General features: G+C 34.3%; 1 protein-coding gene and 3 non-coding genes across 7 annotated transcripts in view; all 4 read right to left on the minus strand.

Annotated features, from left to right (window-relative positions):
- Positions 1 to 14629, minus strand: part of LOC120352669 — a 357141-nt gene that overhangs the window by 315216 nt on the left and 27296 nt on the right. The window lies entirely within an intron of this gene.
- Positions 4327 to 4398, minus strand: Trnap-ugg. Its single transcript has one exon. It is a non-coding gene; the product is annotated as a tRNA-Pro (tRNA).
- On the minus strand, positions 7021 to 7092 carry Trnap-ugg. Its single transcript has one exon. It is a non-coding gene; the product is annotated as a tRNA-Pro (tRNA).
- Trnap-ugg lies at positions 9928 to 9999 on the minus strand. Its single transcript has one exon. It is a non-coding gene; the product is annotated as a tRNA-Pro (tRNA).

The raw sequence follows: 14629 nt of genomic DNA on the forward strand, positions 1-14629 counted from the left end.
TAATAAACCAAGTTCTTGAAATTTTAAACTTCATTCCACTTTTCAGATCGTTAGAGTTTTCTAGTTCACCATAACTTGTCGTCTAAAAAAAATATTACAGTTCCTACTTCAACGTTTCATGACTAAATTTAATTTATCACTGTTATGAAATTGACAATTGGGAATTGATTACTAAGGAAACGATTATTCAATCAATTCAATCACATGTTCTCAGTGATAATCAAATCTATCTACTCGATAAAGCATCTAATCAGTTAGTAACTACAACCACCTACCAGTCGGATTCAGAATAACATTGACGACCAATCAAGAGAGAGAAGCAGGACTTGTAGGTGTCTGCGGGCGTGGTCTCAGTCTCATTCTTGCTCGTGATTGATCCGTCATTTTCATACTTTGCTCGGTCTCATCAGGTTTATTTTATCCTATATCGATATATTGCTTTGTCCATAGTTCATTTCCTCTTGATTCCACTCTTACATCACTTCCCATTCTTTTATATGCATGATTTACTCTAGTTTTGTTTCTTTGTTTGAGTTATGATTGTTTTTTGTATTGCATGCGACCACTTGATCTTTGTTTTGTTATTTCAAATCTTGTGCATGAGTGTAGAATGAATAAATAAATTACAATTTTAGAATATATAGTATTCTGTACAAATTGATCGGACTTGTGTAGTAGAACAGCATAAGATACTTCTCTTAAACTGTTGAACAAAATGTTATCCATTCTAGTAGAGTGAGGATGAGGGTTTCACTCTGGAATTTTTCCATCAACCTACCGCTTCCTAGACCAATGAAATTTATTTCGAAAATTGCTCTGACTCTTCACATCAACAGCGCCAAAATAGCAACAGAACAGATTATAAAAGCTTCATCAATTATTTAAGTCTTCATTCTACGACTAATTAAATATAATGACTTGTCTTATATACTTGACTCGTTATTATTATTTATGAGCAATGCTCTTCATTAACTATATGAGGCCTTCATGATAATCTTAATTTATGGGTCCTTCCAGAACAAATTCACCATTTCATGTCATAATCAGTATTATAAATCCAACTAATTCGCTATAAAAGCCTGAGAATTTCTCAACTTTGAACAATTTTCTTATAGCCTCCTGTACTATTTAAGACTAAATGTCAACCTCTCCTATCTGCCATCGTACGTTCATTCATACTTATCAAATTTAATAATCGCATCCCTTAGAATTCATGGTGAGGTTTTTATCAGCTCTCATACATTTTGTATCATCCCTGTTTTCAATCATTGTGAACTGCTCGTTGAAGTGTTTGTGTCGGAGTACTTGAGAGTATCACCTTGCGCTTTACGGCTTTGTGTTACAACTCACAGTTTCAAGTGAAGGGATATTTTATTATCACCCTTAACCGAGTTAAAGCAGGGCTGGTCGGTCTTCTGTGGTTTGGGAGCATTAGCTTAAGTGCTCCAACAACCACCGATCTGCTTTCTGTGTTGCACTTGAAGCATCCCGTTAGTACCTCTTTCTTCCTCTATCGAAATCTCACAATTTCTCTTCCACTCTACCTGGTAAAGTGTTGCTCGCTCCGGAATGGATCAACGTAGAATTGATCATCATTTGATGCACCCATATAATCTAAATCATTACCTGGTTATCAAATAGGTGTATTTGTAATTTCATACTTGATCAGAAGTTGAAGCAGCAAAACAAGTCTTCAAGTTCAAAACGATTTTCCCCTCTGAACATTTTTCTCGCGTCATATTTCGTTATTCACATGAATAAATTGATTGAAAAGAATAAATACATTAATGTTGTCAATATCACTATATGTTGGTATTTACAACATTAATGTTTTATCATTTTTATTATTTACTACATCATCTCTTCCCATACAATCGAATAATTGTTAAAATATCAAACTCACAATTTTTAACGTGTCTATTAATACCCATGATCTAGAATAAACTATGTCATTGCTGGATATGCAGTCTTCGAGTTCTCAATTCTTGGATCAGAAATATAAAAAACAAGGAAGATGGCATTTTTTATTGTACTCAGAGCTTGAATTTTTCTATATGGCTGAGAAATCGGCGAAGTCAGGTGTTAATTATAGTAATTTTCTCAATAAAATAAATGGATTAGTTATCAGTTTCATTGAACGAGGGTTTGTAAGTTTCCACTTTTGACTTACTGAAGGCCAAAGTCGTTGTCCGTCTGTCTGTATGTTCTACAAAAACTTGAGAAAGAATTTATCAATCAGCTTCAAATTTTGAACACGTATTCTTCGAACCTTTTTATAGGTCAAGGTCGTTGGACAACTAAATTGACTCACTCCTTCGTCCTTTTCCAGGATATGAAAATAACATAAGAAAAGATTTCAGCTGAAGAATTCATTGCATGCAATTACAACAGTTTTCCCATTCATAACATCAGCTGAGGCTGTTTGGAAGCTATCACACGGAAAGACCGTCATTCACTGACACATGATTCCAGCTGGTTAATATACAATATAATATTACAACCATCACATCAACAAACTGATACAGGCTGATATCAATGTGCGGTTGTCGCTATTCATTTTCTCTTGGAACTCTGTATCCAAATCATGAAACATGAATTTGGATACATATGAGGGACAAAGATGTTGAAACGACAGAGTAATTTTCCATTTCAGATATGAACCTCAATGAAACCTACTGTAAATATTCGAACGAGCGTTAGCGAGTTCTTACTTTTGACTTACTAGAGGCCAAAGTCGTTGTCCGTTTGTTTGTATGTTCTACAAATACATTGGAATTGATCTATCAGCATCAAATTTTGAACACATTATTCTTAGAACCTTTTTACAGGTCAAGCTCGTTGGACAACAGAATTGATTCAAACCTTCGTCTTTTTTCAAGATATTAAAATAAATATTGGGGACCGAGTTTCGCTCTGGAGTAAAGAGAGGCAAAAAAATTTATTACGAAAGAAGAAATTATAATAACATTCATACAGAAATGTTCTATCTAATAACAGTAAATTGAAATTGATTCAAAGAAATTAAACAAAGGCCCAGTTGCACAAAAGCCGGTTAAATTTTAATCCTGATTAACTTCACGTGAGCCAAATCAGAGAAGACCATTTCAAAAAGATGGATCTACTGGAATTAATCAGGATTGAAAATAACCCGGCTTTTTTGCAACCGGCACTAAGTACCTGATTGAATGATTACAAAAGTTCAACAGCTGAGTCATAATTTTGACACAGTCCCACACACATTAACTCACCTCCATCACCAACAGACGACGAAATTATTATTATCAGCTTTTTTCCAAGATTGAATTATAATTATCCTTTCAATGTTCTTCAGCGAGTTTTCCCGGGGATGAGACCTAGTGCAATCGAATCTTTATACTATAAACCTACTAGGTTCTGAATTTCGTGAGAGTCGTTAGAGTCGTTTTCGAAATCCAGTGAAATACAAACATATAAACATGAAATGAAATGAGAAAATTCTTTATTAGGCGGAGTTAGGACTTTACATCTAAACATCTAGACATCTAAACATCTAAACATCCACACATCTTAACATATAAACATATAAACAGAAGTTGCTCGTTTAATAGTATAGGATAAGTACTACTTTCTTGTGATAGCAGTTGCTATGACGTTCACAAATTTTCTATGAAAGACATTTTTGTTAAGTGTTAAATTTGTGATTAGATGCTACTATTAGTGTTCAATAACTCTTGATTATCCAATGTAGATCCCCATTTATTTAATTCTGTATCATTTATTAGTATCTTTGAATGTTGAGATCATTGAAACGGTTACAGATATCGATATACGGGTTTTCCATTTTTATTTTTTAATTCTGTATCGAAATCATGTATCACATGACCACGTTTCCATTGAAAACATTTGAAAAAAATTAAATTAGATTCTAAATTATTCTATTCAAAATTAAGCTGGGTTCGAAATGAAGTTGGATCCATATGACGGATCCAGGATAGCGGACAAAAATTTTGAAGTGACAGAAAGTATTTTTTTTCAATAGGAATAGGATCCCCATTTAACCTACTGTCATACCATACTTGTGAAAGAGATATTAAGCTGTTTCTTTAATGATTCTCATCAACTCTGTATAATTACAAGTTGTGGATTTCAGAGATCAATACAACAGTTCATGAGCGAGTTCTTCAACCCAGGGAGTCGCTAGTAATAAGCTTCATAAAATACTATCAGATGATACACAATTCCTAGTTTGGTAATTGATGAAATATCTTCCCTCATGCGTAGAAAAAGTTCAGCTTCATCCATATTATCCTCTCTGTCAGAGAGAATAGTGTGAAAAAAAATAATGTCGGGCCCGTCCGGGATTTGAACCCGGGACCTCCTGCACCCAAAGCAGGAATCATACCCCTAGACCAACGGGCCTTGTTGAAAGCAATTAGAATTGTTAATGAATTTATGTTGAAATTTTAAACTAGGTCATTATCAGATGGTACATTGAGAAAGTGAAAGCAACGTATTATTTTTACTAGCGTTCAAATCGTTCCTAGCTGTCAACTGATTTAAAACTGTTTAGCGGCTGTACGTTTCATTCACAGAAAAATATGGGCGAAACAAACTAAGAACATTAATTTTATCAAATTTTGGCAAGTACAAGAACATGCATTACTGAAACTCTACGCAAAGATTGCTTGTTATAATTTTCAGAATCCATCACAGATTCATCGTGAAAATGAAACTACTCAAGGACTTTGGAATGAGCATATTATTAACCTTTCTCACCTTGAGGTTGAAAATGGGTTTCGATGTGAAATTATTAGTGTTTCTAATCATTTTCGAAGGGACTCAGCTGTGTATTTCATATTATTATGTAATTTCCATTCATTCATTCATGGAACCACAATTGTAATCGGATTGGAAACAAGAAGCAGAACAAGTTGAAAAATCTTCTCTTCCATTCCTATATCCAACCATTGTTTTTAGAATTTTCTCACTCTGATAATCGTTGAAATTTGCCTGAGATTCGAGATGAGAGTTTTCAATTTATAAAATAGGTCAGACACATTCAGAGTAAATAAAAACTGGGATTAATAGAATTAGTTTTCCGTGTATGGGTTTCACATAGTCAGTTGGATCAGACAACTTATTATTACACTCTTCAAACTAACATTGTACTGAACAGTTGAGAGATCAGAATTATAATACGTGTTTTGGATCAGGTTGATTGAAATAGAGGCGGGCGGGAGAGAGTTGGGTAATGAAATTACATAAAATCAACTCTGTTATAGAGTAAAGTATGTCGAGATAAAAAGGACCAGTTGAAAAAGTACAGTACCCTATATCCACTGAAAATACTTTGATATTATTCAGAAAATTTAAACACTCGACTATTTCAAACTGTTCTGACAATGTTTTTTTTTTCAGAAAAAAAACTATTTGGTTGATCAAAACAAAACATTTTTCACGGAGTATAACATTGGCGGAAAATTGAATAAGGATAGAAAATTTCAATGAACTTTTTAAATTAGTTAATAAAAGATGACACGGATTTTCCAGACTTGCCACATTACAGAACGATAAAGTCGATAGAACTATGCTTATCTCAATTTGTGAGAGTCTTTCATCCCATTGACTATCCCATTCTCATCCAATCCGGAGCATAGTGTGTTACATTCTATACTATTTTCTTCTCATAGCCGTTAAATTTTCATTCCCTACAAATGTATTTCTATAACAATAGCCTGTATGCAATTCATATTTACTTTTTTAAAAAAGAGAACATATCTCTTTGTTGCGAAACAATGTGATTCTTCACCGCTTCACCAAAAATTTAAAAATTGTTATTACCTATCAAGACTCATAATCATATTACTATCCAATTTTCATGAATATCATCAATTCATATTTATAGAATCTTTATTCATGACCATATTTTTGTGGCGTTCATCACATTGAATCATCTCCGATTGAACCAATCAAAGTACTGTTCCACTCAGGCCCCTAAGCAGATACTCGGTTTAAACGGAGAAATGCCAGCTGAACGTTTAAACTCCGTATCACATTGTGATAAAAGCAACCATATCTACAAGTAAACGTGGTTTAGCGTAGACGTAGTGTTAGCATATTATGACTAACGTAGTGTTAGCAAGTGGAAGTTTGGCACCTGCATTTCTTTTTCATTCAAACTAGTGGTTGACACAATGAATCATCAGTTAACATTGCTATTAATTCCACAATAACCTCTCCATTCATTCACTGATCATCCATTGTACTGTGGGCAGCCGACAACACATTGTCGAATTTGTTGAAAAGCCGCCGACAAATTATCTCCATCCGCCGGTGCGTTGAGTTGGATTGTTAGCTCTCGCCTACCTTATTCCGAAAGACAATCGAAGCCTGATTCAATCCGGTGGTTCATTCACGAAGCACGACTTTGTCGAAGAGCTTGAGGGCTTCGGTCGAATCAGGTTCCATTCATTTCCAATTCTGTTACTATTTAAAGCATATTTGAACGGTGGCACTTCCAGTAAACGGACGATTGTTCATTGTTGTTGAAATTATAACCCTTCCTGAGAGATTACTCACTTCTATCATTTAGTGAACATTGTTATTTGCTTCCTAGCTTTTTGTGGAAATAGGTTACACGAACATGGATGGATAAACAAGAGTTCAGTCATGGCCATCTATAGTTCTCTATAGAACATTAGTTATCTAACCCTATAGATGGCCGTGTTTCAGTATTTGAGTTTTATAGAATCTAAAATATTTGCCAGAAACTATTTCCCCTTCCCCATAGTGGTATTTGAGAATGATTTTTCATTTCTCACATTCAGTGAATATTTTTATGGTTCTTTACTCGCTGAGGTAATGAATTCTACAAACAGAAACTAGAGTTCAGTTTCTGAGTTACATTAGATTGAGATAGTTATCATGTCATTCATAAATGTCTAAATATAGACTATTATTTTAGAGGCCAATATTATCAGTCGATACCTCAGTCATGACTATGAGATCTTCAACATTTCCAAATAAAACAAAAATAATGCCGGGCCCGTCCGGGATTTGAACCCGGGACCTCCTGCACCCAAAGCAGGAATCATACCCCTAGACCAACGGGCCTTGTTGAAAGTGAATATTCACCTTATCTTCTGAATGTATGTTATACCGGATTCCCACGTCACAGCACGGAAAGTGAAAGCCATCTCTCATGCATGAAGCTGATAGTAGTAGCACTTGCACCTAGAGGTCGCTGTCTTTCCAATTTTTACACTGATTATTACTCAGGTGATTCTAATCCACTTTTGATTTTTCAATAATAATTATAACTCAGAGATCCACCCAACAGATTTCATCTCAGAACTTATTACATTCTCTGCTACTACTTCGTTAAAATAAGACGCATGAGGATCGAGAAAAGTCGTAGAGATTGAAAAGCCATTGAGATTGACAAAATCCAAAAAGATAGTATCGCTACCATATCAGAATCCTTGATGAAGCATTATGTTGAAAAATTCGAACATCACGTATTTAGAGTATTTAATAGTATATTTCGCACCTAGGGCCGAAAATGAGATTTTTCCGGCTCGAAATCGGTTTTCAAGTCCGAGGCCGTAGGCCGAGGACTTGAAAAGATTGAGAGCCGGAAAAACATTTTTGCCCATGGTGAGAACGTTATTTTTCGCCACACAGAAAAATAAACAATATAAATATGAGAATAATTTATTGTTCATTAGGCACTTCCGAAAGCAAAACAGGAAGTTCATAGCTCTAGCAAATCTGAGGTAATCTGAATATCAGGAAATTGTCGAAGTATTTTTATTTTTTATTCTGATTTGTCTAAATAACCTAAAAGATTATGTTCATGTAGGTTGAGTTTATACTTTTTATTCTTCCAAATGACAATAAGATGATATTATTATGAATGTTTTGATTCTTGAATAATAAACACAAATAATGAAGTAACTTTTTTGATCAGCTGTTTTAGCACACTTGAAATTTGGCCAATCTGAATGTCAACGTCAACAATGCTTGTTGTCGTTGACTTCGGAAGTTTAGGTTAGAAGTTCTATCCTACTCTGAAAATTGAATTTGAATAGTTTATAATATCTTATCTGTATTTTATTCATCCAAATAAAATGATAGTATCTTATTGCAGAATACTTATTCAATTCTAGAAGCATAAACTGATTCCGTTTCATAAACCATTTTGTAAACACGTTCACATCAAATCAGAATCAGCTGACTTCAAGGTTATTTTACAGCCCTAGGGCCGTAAAACTTTTACCGGCCTGGTCAGAAAACAATCATTTTCGGCCTCCATATGACGCACGAAAACCAGCTCATTACATCCAAGTGGGGCGAAAAATACTTTATACTCGAAATTTACTTCTATTGTATAATTCATCAATATAGTTTTGGGAAATAAGCCTGTTGTCCCTTCTCACATAAGTGTAATAATAGTACATGAATGGAAAAATAATTAAATCATTGTCATGAGTAGTATTTGGGCTTTGCCTGTTGCACTCACACAAATATCAGGCGCGGATACAGGACCCTGACCTTATGAGGGGGGGGGGGGTCATTGGGTTCAATTCAATATAATATGCATTCCACATCCAATAAGCTATAATATCTATATGATCATCGCATGGAAAATAACTCAGGCCATTGAAATTTGAAAGATATGAGATAAAATTTGTATAAGGTAATGTTATATCATAGCATTGAATATATAGAAGTGAATAAAGTTATGTTATAACTAATTATTTCATAGATATGGTTCTACACTTCCACAAATGGAAATTCTGCGTGGGAATAGCATTGTAGTGGAATTACTCTCCGCAATGAAGCCACATAATGGAGCATCGAAGACCCAAAAATGATTGTATTTGAAGTTTAGAGCGCTGCGAGCGATGCATCATGAAGTAATCCATTCATACGAGTCATCAGTATTCTCCGGTAATAAAACCCACTCAGTAAGTTTCGAATAACAGTGGCTGTTATGTTAGTGAAGCGCTCTCCACCCACACATCATCAGAAATAATTGGGGAGAAATAAGAATTAGAGATGTTCTGGGGAAGATAGGCTTCTGTGGGGTGAATTCATTATTGTGGAAACTTCAACGTCATGTTAGATGAAGAGAGATTCACAAGATAATAATTTTCTATGAAATTTCCCGACTGAATTAATTAGCAGAAATGTGTGTTCTTCAAATTTATTATTATCCTTATGGAGATTTCAAGAAGCATTATTTTAATTTCTGTAAGTTTGGAATAACATAGAAATCTTCTCAAAGGGAAGAGTATACGGGAAAAACTCAGGCATGTATTCCTATGAGCATATAGTTTCACATAACTTTACAGTAGAAAACCCCTATTCCGTACTCTCTTGAAATTTCCTTCCACCTCCGCCTTCATCTTCTGTTAACTCATCTTCTTTATTGACATGTGAATCCTACAATTTTAAGGAATAATCTTGTATCCTTCTCTTGATGTTCGATTTTCTCAAATGTGATCATCTGAGATTTCATGTTTCCTCGGTTCATGAATAAGCCCATTCATGGAAGACGCCGATCTATTCCCACTATTTTTGCGATTAATTCCTTATCTTTTCACTTCCACTTCCATAAACTCCCAATTTAGGTGTCTGATTTCCCTGACCCTCAAAACTCAAATCAATGTCAGAGTAGAAATTGAAAATACAAATTTTAACATTTCCGGCCAAGTTCAATCTGATAACAAGAAAATTAAACTACTTTGAAAAGGTACTGTGATTGATTCCCCGGAATTGTTTTCCAGAAGCCCCGTTTTTCCTGTTTGAATCCAGGAACGTTCTTCTTCACAGGCATTTCTAGACCCAATGGACTCATGAATTCAAGGTACAGAAATCATTGTGAATGAGGCTCTCAAGATTGTTCCTCTAGTGAAAATTTAAGGAAAATTTGATAAAAATGTCGGGCCCGTCCGGGATTTGAACCCGGGACCTCCTGCACCCAAAGCAGGAATCATACCCCTAGACCAACGGGCCTTGATGATTGTAGTTAATGTACACTATTACAAATCTTTAATTGGCTAAAAGTGAAAGTTGTTTAGATTATTATTTGACATTTTGTCTGGTGTTTACGCTGAGAAATACAACTGTGACTATGTCAGAGTATTGAACTCAGACTGACCTTGATCATTCAAAACAATTGATCGAGAACATTGCTTCTCTTACATTATTCCGATAAGATGAATCACTATCTATTAATTAGAACAGTTATTCATTTTTAAACTATAGAATTATTTATATTAATGATTTTAATTATTTCATAATTATCAATTGACAAATTACTTCAGAAAATGGAATGTGTTGATAGATTGCTTATCAATTTTAATTCCGATCACTTATGAATTATGTACATAGACTGTGAATTTGTTCTATTCATATCATGATATTTGTATAATTTATTATTTTAGACTAATCAATCATAAAATTTACAACAGTACTTTTATCATTCGGACTTATTTTATCAATCCCTCAATATAGCTCCACTATTATTTATAATGTTTATAAAGATTAAACCACTGATGATGATTACTTCTATCATGCTATTCTAATTTTTAGTACTCAATATAAAAAAATCTGGTGTGGCGCACTCACACAACTTTCCTTGCCGTTATGAGAATTGATCACCTGACGCTAGTGTTCCCGCGCATCTCAAGTCTATTATTCAAAGATTTGAGCCAGCTGGTGACAGGACAATAACGCTGAAGACACACGAGGTGTGCTATCCCTTCATAGTGAATCATTTAATAGAATCAACAGTTGCCAACAGTTTGCAATTGGATAATCACATTTTCTCAAATTTCATGCTTATTTTCAATTTTAGGTGAAAATGATACTGAACATTAGTTGTAGAGATTCTCATGCTGAATCTTTTCCTCTCGAAATTTTTTGTTTGAATTGTATCTGAAGCATGATTATTGAGAATCTAAAATCAAACTTTGCATAGATGGGGCGGAGCTCCTGAAATTTTTACAGATATGGGACTCGTGGCAGTTGATAGAGCTTATCAATGGCTTTTCCAGGTATGAATTTGATCAAAATCGTTGGAGCCGTTTTCGAGAAAATCGCGAAAAACCCTGTTTTTGGCAACATTTTCGCCATTTTAGCCGCCATCTTTAATTGAATTTGATCGAAAATGTTCTTGTTGGATACTTATATTGTAAGGACCTTAAGTTCAAAATTTCAAGTCATTCCGTTAATTGGGAGATGAGATATCGTGTACACAGACGCACATACACACACACACACACACACACACACACACACACACACACACACACACACACACACACACACACACACACACACACACACACACACACACACCACACAACACACACACACACACAACACACACACACACACACCACACACACACACCACACACACACACCACCACACACACACACACCACACACACACACACACACACACACACACACACACACACACACACATACAGACCAATACCCAAAAACAACTTTTTTGGACTCAGGGGACCTTGAAACGTATAGAAATAATATAGAAATTGGGGTACCTTAATTTTTTTCGGAAAGCAATACTTTCTTTACCTATGGTAATAGGGCAAGGAAAGTAAAAATAGTGAAACTGCTATGTTAAAAGAAAGTTCTACTTAACAATTCTCATGCTTGTCGCTTGTGTTAGTGAATTGAAATCGTAGAGTCATGTGGGTGAGCTTCTACATATCTTAGAACAAAGAGATTCATGGTCACGACACATTTCTGGTCAATTAATTGATTTCAAAAGCTTGTGAAATTTCAACGATCAAAATTATAATTATCCCGGTCTGAAAAGACCAGTCAATTTCATGCTATTGTTGAACAGACCAGTTTCAGCTTCAAAGTGTATTCAGCAAATTTTGGATGAAAATTATCTCGACAGCATTAATTTTCCCATTGACACTCATTTTTTCTTATTTTTTTCATTTTTCAATTGTCACTCATATTTTCATTTTTTCATTGACACTCACTTCGAAATCATCGACAGAAATTTTCTCGACCGCATTTTTTCATTGGCACACATTTTTTATTGACACTCGCTTTGAAATCATTTTATTGTGAGTAATGCTTTATGAAAAAAAATGTTTTTCCTGATACGTTGATGAATGGGATGTTTTGTGACGCTAAAAAACAAGTGAATAACTCCATACCCGACAAAAAGCCAATAAAGCGCGTCATTGTTCGACAGAGTGTTTTATATCCTTGCGGTTTTTCCACTCTGTAATCGGTTACAAGTTGAAATATTGAACAGCCTTTCCTGACCAATCGATCAGTTTCCCAAAAATTACATTTTTACCTTGCTGAACCCGGTGGTAGCTTTGAACTGTGACAAGTAGAACTCAATATTCTTCTCAATCCCCCTGTGAATGTAGGCTTCTACCAGGTGCGGGCTTATTTCAATTTACAGATGGAAATAAATGAGATATTGCTAATAAATGAGCCAAAAAACTAGCTTGTTGTTATTTATTTCTCAATTCCTGCATTCCAGTGAATTTTGCCTCCACTGGGCAGAATAATAATACCATAACTTATGAGAATGCTCATGCATTTGCAGAATGCAAATATATGTGAACTCTCCTATAAGTCCCAATTTTATCGGCCCAGAAATCAATAATCAATTCGAAAGCAATAGTTACTCTACTCAGTTTAGTATCAAATATTTAAATCTTGAAATTGATCTTTAGTTTAGATATTTAAATTCTTGTTAAATCTAAGATCGGATAATTCTCCAGTTAATCAGTAGCCTTTTCTGTATTGTGAACATATTCTGAATTAGTAACCTACTATCTAAAAGTTTCTATGTTCGAATACAATATTTAATCCATACTTTCCGGAGAAACTAAGCTGCCGATTGCAAGAATATTTTATAGTACATTAAATAATTTTAATCGATGTTTGCGATGTCAAGTTCACTTTTCATAATATTGAAATCTGTCTCTTCTTCGCACGCAGACATCATGGCCTAATTGAAAAATATTCATTCTCTGTATTACTATTATTCAAACATGTATATATCATTGGAGAGAAAACAGGTATATATAAATTGAATTGAATGGGAGTCAGCCTGAAATAATAGCATTTGGAATGCATTGGTGAAAAGAATATTTGATGAGAGTTTGAACCAGCTACCACTAACTACAAATAATGTTTGTATTATGTGGTCGCTGGTTTAGTACAAAAATTATTTGTATTATGTGGTCACTGGTTTGAACATTATTAAATGGGAAGAAGATGTAAGGATATAATGCTTATTTGGAGGTTCAAGTGAACTCATCTTTCAAATCAATAATATTCATAGTAATTATTTTGAGTTTCACAATTTGAGGCTTATTTGATTATTTTTTCAATTGGAAAAAGAATAATGAAGAAAATAAACATTGGAAACGCGGAATTGAATCAAATTGATTTTATTCAAGGAAAATCTATTCATGCAAGGTTTGATAATCTATCTCGTATGTGCTTATGTATTGAAATATAACCGATTGTGAATTTATTTATAATTTGAATATTGGAACATTTAATATAGGTCACCGTGAATACAGTAGTTACACAATCAATTGCAGAAACTCAGACTTCACCACAGGAAAGTGTATATCTTATCCGTTGTTGAAAATTGGAAGATGAAAGATGAAGTTGATTTTGAATTCTTCCAGTTTCTCGATGATTCTCTGTCTCTCAATCAGCTTCTCTGAATGATCAAGAAGAACAAAAGGAATGCAATGATGACTTGGGAAGGTTTCGAAGTCACAGTGGGTGATTTTTTGCCACGAAAGAAAACTTTCTAATAACTTATCGATCAGTTGGGCCTTTTTCCTGTGTTGTCTGTGGATGATTGATGAAAATGGACCTCCAGACAAGAAAGTGACGCTCCGTCTTTGTCTATCAGCCTCTCAGTTTCAAATCTCTTGCGATGACAGGGGGCTTTTTCATGAAAATTCAGATCTTTTTGATGAGCGACTTCAATTCAAGAAGGCGAGTTCTGAGTCGAGTGTCTTATTCAAACTTTGCTAGCATTGAGCGAAATTTGATGAGTTTTTCGATCGTAAAGGAATTTGGCCAAAAACTTGAATAGATAGTTGATTTGATGGATTCTAATGAAATCTTATTAAGTAGTACAATAACAATAATGGTGAATTTACATGTTGTCTTCGACATCAGTTTGGATTTGTAGAGGTTATGACAGCATAATCAACTCATTTCAAGAGATAATGAGTTATTCCAATAATTCATTCATCAAGGAATTGCTAGTAAATCAATAATAGTTATCATTGTTGTGGAATTGAAAGATCTCTCATGATCTCCATAATGATAATTGATTGATCGCTTGATAATATCTCTTTATATTAACATAAAATATATAAATATTTTATTATTTCAAACGAAGTTAATCAATTCCATCATACAGAGTTTTATCTCTACGTAATATCCATTTTCCATGGAATGCTCAAGTGCACACTGTGACTTTAATAAGATGAAATCTCGTTCGAATACTGTAGCAATTTAAATCATAGAGAAATATATATATAGAGGTGAATATACTCATTTACTAATCTATTTCTAGCTAAGATGGATGAAAATTCAAGCTGCTC

This window comes from Nilaparvata lugens, chromosome 8 (assembly GCF_014356525.2).
Source record: "Nilaparvata lugens isolate BPH chromosome 8, ASM1435652v1, whole genome shotgun sequence".
Lineage (NCBI taxonomy): Eukaryota > Metazoa > Arthropoda > Insecta > Hemiptera > Delphacidae > Nilaparvata > Nilaparvata lugens.